Source organism: Leopardus geoffroyi, chromosome C1, assembly GCF_018350155.1.
Source record: "Leopardus geoffroyi isolate Oge1 chromosome C1, O.geoffroyi_Oge1_pat1.0, whole genome shotgun sequence".
NCBI classification, from domain to species: Eukaryota; Metazoa; Chordata; class Mammalia; order Carnivora; family Felidae; genus Leopardus; species Leopardus geoffroyi.
This window is the reverse complement of record NC_059328.1, coordinates 216,769,013-216,777,179: the sequence shown is the minus strand read 5'-3', so window position 1 is coordinate 216,777,179 and position 8,167 is coordinate 216,769,013.

Genomic DNA, 8,167 nt, shown 5'->3' with positions numbered 1-8,167 from the left:
ACATCTCTGCTGAGGCCTGAGGTGCGGTCCGGTCTCTGGTGCTCGGCTCAACCCAGATATGCAGTCACAGGGTTGTGTCTCCCACCACTAAAGAAGAAATTGGAACATACTACGTCTGCATGTACCCGTGAGTGTGCGTGTGTCTTCCGGAGCATTGTGTTGGAGACGTAGGTGTCAGAATTGGAAGTTCTTCAGAAATGAATGTCTGTCCCTAGAATGAGCATCTCAGAGTAAGTTACAAATATCTTAATAAGAAGTGATTCCTGATGTTTACAGCAGCGTTATCAACAACAGCCAAAGTATGGAAAGAGCCCAAATGTCCATCGACGGATGAATGGATAAAGAAGATGTGGTTTATATGCACAACGGAATATTACTCAGCGATCAAAAAGAATAAAATCTTGCCATTTGCAACTATGTGGATGGAACCAGAGGGTATCATGCGAAGCGAAATAAGTCAGTCAGAGAAACACCAATACATGATTTCATTCATACGTGGAATTGAAGAAATAAAACAGATGAACATAGGGGAAGGGAAGGAAAAATAAGACAAAAACAGAGAAGGAGGCAAACCATAAGAGACTCTTTATTTGTTTATTTTATTTAGAAAGAGAGCACGGGGGGGGGGAGGGGCAGAGAGAGAGGGAGAGAGAATCCCAAGCAGGCTCCGTGCTATGAGTGCACAGCCAGACTGCAGGGCTTGGTCTCATGAACTGTGAGATCATGACCTGAGCCGAAATCAAGAGTCGACACTTAGGGGCGCCTGGGTGGCTCAGTCGGTTAAGCATCTGACTTCAGCTCAGGTCATGATCTCACAGTTCGTGGGTTTGAGCCCCACGTCGGGCTCTCTGCTGATGGCTCAGGCTCCTGGAGCCTGCTTCGGATTCTGTGTCTCCCTCTCTCTCTGCCCCTCCCCTACTCACGCTCTGTGTCTCTCTCTCAAAAATAAACAAACATTGAAAAAAAAAAAAAGTCCACACTTCAGCAACTGAGCCACCCAGGTGCCCGGTGGAGACTCTCAAATACAGAGAACAAACCGAGGGTTGCTGAGGGGAGGGGAGGCGGTGGGGGGAGGGGCTAAATGGGGGATGGGCACTAAGGAGGGCACTTGCTGGGATGAGCACCGGGTGTCATACGATGAATCACTGGGTTCTGCTCCTGAAACCAACACTACACCGTATGTGAACTCACTTGAATTTGAATGAATAAATTAAAATAATAAAAAATAATAAAAGCAAACCAAAAACAAAAAAAAAAAAAGCGACTCTGCTGGCTTTATTAATTTTTTGGAGGAGGGGGAGATACGATACGCAAAGTTGTAGAAGGTCATTCCTGCTGTAAACCTCATCTTCAGAAGCTGATTTTCCCCCAAAAGACCACATTTGGCTTGACAGATGCACGGGCATCGGCTGGATCGCTCTCCTGTCCTCGGAGCACACTTCTTCCCTTCCCTCGCCCACACACGTTTCCGCTGACTCCCGGGTGGCTTTGCAAAGAGGCGAAAGGTACAAGCCAGAAGCAGCAGCTTGGTCACACGTGCCTGGGGGCCCCCGTTATGCAACCCGAGCCGTTCCTTTATAGTTGCTTCACTTAGAGAGGAGGCCCGAGCGGCACCCTGGAAGTGAACAAACACAGAACAAATCAGAACGAAGTGGCACGTCATTAATTAAAGAGAACCGCCTCCCATCGACAGGCTGGACGTTTGCAGATCAAAGTGCGCGGAGCAGCTTTGAAAGGCAAGAGCCAGGAAGAATGCGCACGGCTGTGTCCGCTCCGCGGGACCGACTTCCAAAAGCAATGGTGTTTCCACACTCGCCTTGCCCCGCGGGCTGCTGTGGTTCAGCGTGTCCACCGGCCGGCACTTGCCACGGGTCCCTCCCCGGGATGCTGAGCAGGACGGCCGGAGGGTCCCCGCCTGGGAGGGGGCTGGAGATGTATCCCAGGAGAGGGAGGGCGTGGTGGGGTGGAGATGGGTCCTTGGGGGGCCACTGGGGACGCCAAGCTCTTCTTTCTAGTCCGTCTCTTTATTTTCCCTTTAAAGGAACTGAAAGCGAGAGCAGTAACATTCACGCGCTGCGGACGCGACAATCAAGAATACTTGTTTATTTTTTAAACAGCTTTATGGAGACAGTCGCATCCCATACAAGCCACCCACTGAAAGCATACGATTCAGTGGCTTAGGGTGTATTACATTATTTTGTAAAATTATGGCAATCGTTACCCATCTATATATCATATGGTATAAAATTTTCCATCTGAACCATTTTGGCCGCACCATTCAGCAGCATTAAGTACGCTGGGAGTGTCGTGTGACCATCATCACATCTTTCCCCAAACCTTTTTCAGCATCCTAAATTGAAACTCTCTACCCATTGGCGGTAACTCCCCATGCCCCCTCCCCCACCCCTGGTAACCTCAGACCTACTTCCTGTCTCCTTGAACTTGCCTATCCTAGATATTCCCTATAAATGGGCTCGCACCACAGGTGGCCCTGGGTGACGGGCTCCTTGCATTCAGCATCTGGTCTTTGAGCTTCCTCCACGATGCCCCAGGTCCTCTCCTTTTTGTGGACGAGTAATATTCCATCGTGCGTATATACCACATTTTGTCTATTGATTCATCTGTTAATGGAAGGAATATTTGTCTTAAGATATTATAGGGGCACCTGGGTGGCTCAGTCGGTTAAGCGGCCGACTCTTGATTTCAGCTCAGGTCACGATCTCCCGGTTCATGAGTTCGAGCCCCGCGTCGGGCTCTGCGCTGACAGTTCAGAGCTTGCTTGGGATTCTCTCTCTCCTTCTCTCTGTCTCTGCCCCTCCCCAATTCACGCTGTCTCTGTCTCCTTCAAAATAAGTAAGTAAAATTTAAAAATAAATTAATAAATAAAATGAGGAGCTGGCGGGACCCTGGAGGGTCCTCGGGGGCTCCCTTTCCCATCTCCCTGTGGCGGCCGGGCGTAGTCTGGGCTGCTTGGATCTGGATCGTCCTTGGTAAAGGGCCATCCTTCAGCTTCATAACCTCTGCTTAACGTGCCGACTTCTGCTTTCGACAGGAGCCCGTGTGACGGGAGTGTTGGGCCCACCCGATGTCCTTTCTGTAGCGCCTGGAACAGTACCTGGAACAACACCGGGTCCACAAGACACAGCCAGTAGCTATTTTATTTATTTTTTTTTTAATTTTTTTTTCAACGTTTATTTATTTTTGGGACAGAGAGAGACAGAGCATGAACGGGGGAGGGGCAGAGAGAGAGGGAGACACAGAATCGGAAACAGGCTCCAGGCTCTGAGCCATCAGCCCAGAGCCCGACGCGGGGCTCGAACTCACGGACCGCGAGATCGTGACCTGGCTGAAGTCGGACGCTTAACCGACTGCGCCACCCAGGCGCCCCGCCAGTAGCTATTTTAAAACAAGTCAGCCTGGGTTTGATCTTGGTCCTCCACCTCTCTGCCACAGGGACACACTGAAAGTAAACTCCCAAGGAACAGCATACCTACCAACAGACCCAGAAGCTGCATTGTCTGCTTCTTTATCCTGGTGAATTCATTCTACGATAACGTCCAGTCTGTCTTTTCTCTCTTCTCTCTGCGTCCGCTGTGCAGCCTAGGACGTTCCGAACCCATGATGCGAGAAGAAACCCTTCTTTCTAGCTGCTCCGAAGAGCCTGGGGTCGCCTTGTGTCTCGTGTCCCTGTAGCATCCGCGTTCAACCCTTCCCCGTGCCTCTGTCCACCGTGAGCCTCTCTTCCCATCCCCAGACCAGTGGTTTGAGAACAACTCCGAGAAGACTGAGCTAGCTACCTCTCCTTAACACTAGCCAGTGAGGTGACGCCTGGGAGCTGAGGTCATCGGAGAAGCGTGCCCTCTTTCTCGCCTTGCCTTCTCATCTTTGCGTTCACCTTCTCAGGGGAATGGATGTCCACTGACTGTCCGTGCTCCCACCGCAGTGAACGTCGGTGTACCTGTTGAATGCTCAACTCTGGCTCCCGTGCTGTTAACGTTCAGCGAAATCCAAGCGCCACACTCTTCTTGTGTCCAAGAATTTCATCTAGAGATACTTCATATGCGCGGAAAATGTCTCCCAGCCTCTAAGCCCATAGGAACATCTCTTGTAGACAACCTAGCTGGAGGTTATCTTTAAAAAAAAAATGGGACCAATACCTCGCAGAGTCCCTGGAAAGCTGACAACAAATCAAAGTATCCGGCATATTAGCGGCAAAGAGTTCTCATGCAAGTAGGATTTCGTTTGATGCTCTGAAAAGAACAGTCCCTACAGTTGAGTAACACACGGCACCCTCACGGGCACTTTCTCCTGCTTCACTTAATCTCTGCAGCAACCGGGAGAGGCAGTCGCTCTATCGCCAGGAAGAAGGCCGATCGCAAATCGTCGTGAGGTTCCAGGTATTTCCACGTCAAGCGGTGTCTCTCAGTACAATCTTAAATCCTTCAAGCTGGTGCTTTCTCTCTTCCCAGACATCGTGGATGGCGAAGCCCGAATGAGCCCTTCTAGATACGGGGGACGTGGGGGAGAACTTAGTCATAGACCTACAGCATAGATTTACACAGCTTAGCTTTCCTCGAGAGAAAACAAGAAAATCTATTTGCTCACATGGCATTCGTTCACAGTTTGGATTCCTGGGGGAGTATTTTAGGACATACGAGGAAGATACATCTTTTTCGTCAAGAGTCTGCGACAGATACAGAGGCTGCTAGAAAATTAGCCTCCCTGGAGGAAAAGGCTGGAGGTGGATGGACTTTCCTAGAGTAAGCTCCGGGCAGGCTGCAGCCAGGGTGACGAGGCCTCGTATCTCTTCTCCGTGGAGAAATCTGGAAACCATGCCAAACTCTTGGTGATTTCTTTCCTCTGGTGACCGTCAGGTTGAAACGTGGATGTGTGATCCTTTCTTTGCCACAACACAGGAGTACACGGAGCAACACTTGTCAGAGGTGACCTCACTGCCTGTGCACAAAGGAAATGACCCAACATGGAGTCGGCTCAAAGCACCTCGGAACATTCTGGAATCCTTTGACAGGATGCAAACCCCCACTAGCAAAGTGAGCTTGAGGCTCTGAGTCCATTGCTTACAGATACTTTTTAAGCTCTCAGGGCTCAGCTCGTTGGCCTCAAAGCCGAACACTGACAATCTTACGTCAGGGACCATTTCTTCGAGATCAACAGCAGCGGCGTCCTCCCTGAAAGTCACTTCTGAGCAGGTGCGTGTCCACTGCTGGCCCTTGAAAACAGAGATGAGAGGGACGGAGCTTCATGCTGGCTTCATTTCCTCGCCGTTCTCAAAGCGTACACAGGGAGTCTCAAGTACACAGAGGGTCCAGAAAGACGAACACCGTCTTCACTCTAGGGGGCTGTTTTCCCCACACCTGCATCGTGTGCAGCTGGGGGGGTGACGCTTCTCCCTGGTGGGTTCCGGTCCTGTGACCCCTGGAGGCTCACACGGCCAGCCCTCTGGGGCCCAGGAAGGGAGAACAGACTTTGTGTTAGACGCTGGCTCCTCTCCCCACGCCCTCCGCCAAGAGCTCTCTTCCGCATCTTATCTCCCCTCCTCCTAAACATTGTTCTGGTCCTTCCTTCCTTTCCCTTCAGGTCCCCACGTGCTACAGCTTGTTGAACGTGTTAAAACTGCAAGATCTCCTCTAGGAGATGATGTCTGTTCCTACGAGCACCAGCTAAAAGTTTAAACCACATTTCTACAAAGTAGCTTGCAATCCTCTGGTGGGAGGGAAACAGAGCTTGGGTCCAGAGACTGTGGACAATTTAGCTCTGATTTTTGGGGGGGGCACATGGATGGTTTGCTGGACAAAGTCCCTAAAACTGGACCTGGGCCCTTTCTCCCATTTGCATCCATCCACACACATGTCCTGAGAAGCCTGAGTCATACCGGGACTAGGGGATGATTCACCACTTCAACTGCCGTGTCACCCCAGTGACTTACGAACCACTAACCCTAAACTTTTACCAAGTAAATCTCCTTCTCTATATTTTCACTCAGAGATGCTTTATCTCAGGATTCGTTTTCACAGAGAAGTGGACGTGTCCAGAACTCCAGCCCCTTCCCTGCATCGATTTCCAGACGTTAAACCAACCTTGCATTCCTGAGATACAGCTCACTTGGTCATGCTGAATAATCCTTTCTGTGGACTGCTGACCTTGACTTGCTGGTATTTCGTTGAGAGTTTCTGCATCTGCATTCATGAGGAAGGTTGGCCTGTAGGGTCTCTCCTCCTTCTTGCGATGTTTTCAGCTGGTTTGGGCATCACAGTAACACTGTCCTTGCAGACCGAGTTGGGGTCTGCTTCGACTCTCTTGCTCCCCACAGCCAATTTAATTTAGTAGCTACAGTAATTGTGTTAAATATAAACCGAGCCACACCATGTTCTGACCTTCCTCTCCAATGGCTGCCCATCGCACTCACCATCCACACCGCTTGCCTGGGCCTCCGATGCCCGGCTGCCTGAGCCTTGACCTTGTCTCCTACCACCTGCTCCCTTGCTCCCTTAACTGCAGCCACACTCATCTTTTTGAGGTTCTTCTAATCCACCAGGCTGCCGTCTTCCTCAGGCCGTAATCAGCTTTATTTTCTCTGCCTGGCCTGCCATGAAGGCGCTTTGCCAGCACGTGGGTCTCTGGCCCAACCTCACTTTCTCAAAGGCCTTCTCTGAGGGTCTCACCTAGCACACCCTCCTCAATCCCGTGGTCTCTCTCTGCCCCATTACTCTGTTGAATTTTTTTTAAGCGCTATGATCAGTCGGTTAAGCGTCCCACTTCGGCTCAGGTCACGATCGCACGATCCACGAGTTCGAGCCCCGCGTCGGGCTCTGTGCCGACAGCTCGGAGCGTGGAGCCCGCTTCGGATTCTGTGTCTCCCTCTCTCTCTCTGCCCTTCCCCTGCTCGTGCGCTCACTCTCTCTCTCTCTCTCAAAAAGAAATAAACACTAAAAAAATTTAAAACATAAAATGGTGCTTACAAAATCTCAATGACATGGAAAGAAGTGCATAATATTACACGAGAACAAATCAAGTTACTCTGTACACAGTTTAGCCTAATTATATTTTGTATCGTAAATACATGTTTATAACACAAACTATAAAAATAAAGGGCACAGCCCCAAATCTTAACAGTGATGGTCTCTGGGTGGTACATTAAGGACGGTTTCAGTGCTTCCTTTTCTACAGTTTCATATGTTGCACGTTTTCTCTGATGCGCATGCATTGCTTTAATCATAATATGGTAAATGTTATCACTGTTATAGAAACAAATGTGGTATAGCTAACCGATAATCATTTTGGAGAAGAGGAATGTTTAAGCGGGCAGACCGACTCTCTCTCCTAAGCTGAAGTGTTCCCTTTGGTAATGTTTCGACTAGAAATTTCTAAGTGGCTCTGAATGTACGGGGGGTTAATGGCTTCCTCTGTGCCGTGCCCTGCTTGACTGAGAGAGGAGGTCCGGGCGGTGGCTTGGGGTTTTGTTTTTGTAATGCTGCCTGACGCACGTCAACGCCCATGGTCGGCTTGGTCCTTCTCTCCTTCAGACTCTCGCTCCTGAAGGTGAAACCGCGTCCACGTATCTCTCGGTCCCTCGAGACGGTACGCTGCACTCCGTGCCCCCCTCCACGCTAACGATGCCGGGAACGCAGAGCACAAAACCACCGTCGCTGGCCTTGCTCTGTGGCTTAGCTGCTCACGGCAGAGACGGCAAACGGCACTGCCATCTGACCCCAGAGCCTCGGGAGCCCTCCGACCCACGAGCCTGAACTTCACTTGCAGCAAAAATCTTTGTGATGCCACAGTGCCATCCTGACGACCCGACCCGCTCTTCGCGGAAGGAGAGCGCCGTGCCAGCACAGGGCTGGAGATAAAAGAACAATCGAGAAGCCTCTGCAGGCTGCGTACTCGCTCTCCACTACGTCTCTCTCTTCCCTTCCCCGATGCGTATGATGAATCCTTCTGAGTCCAATCCGGCTCTTTCTCTCCCCGTGTCCAGTGCCAGCGGGTGCCATGGAAACAGCTGCCCCAGGGGTCAGGGAGGCCGGCTGGAGCCTCCGCTGTGGGAAACGACTCATTTCTCAAGAAGTTGCTGTGCTCTCTTCCGTGTCAAGACCTCACGTCTGCACTGGGGCCGACCCGCTCCGTGGGATTGCCCGGACGTCTGAAG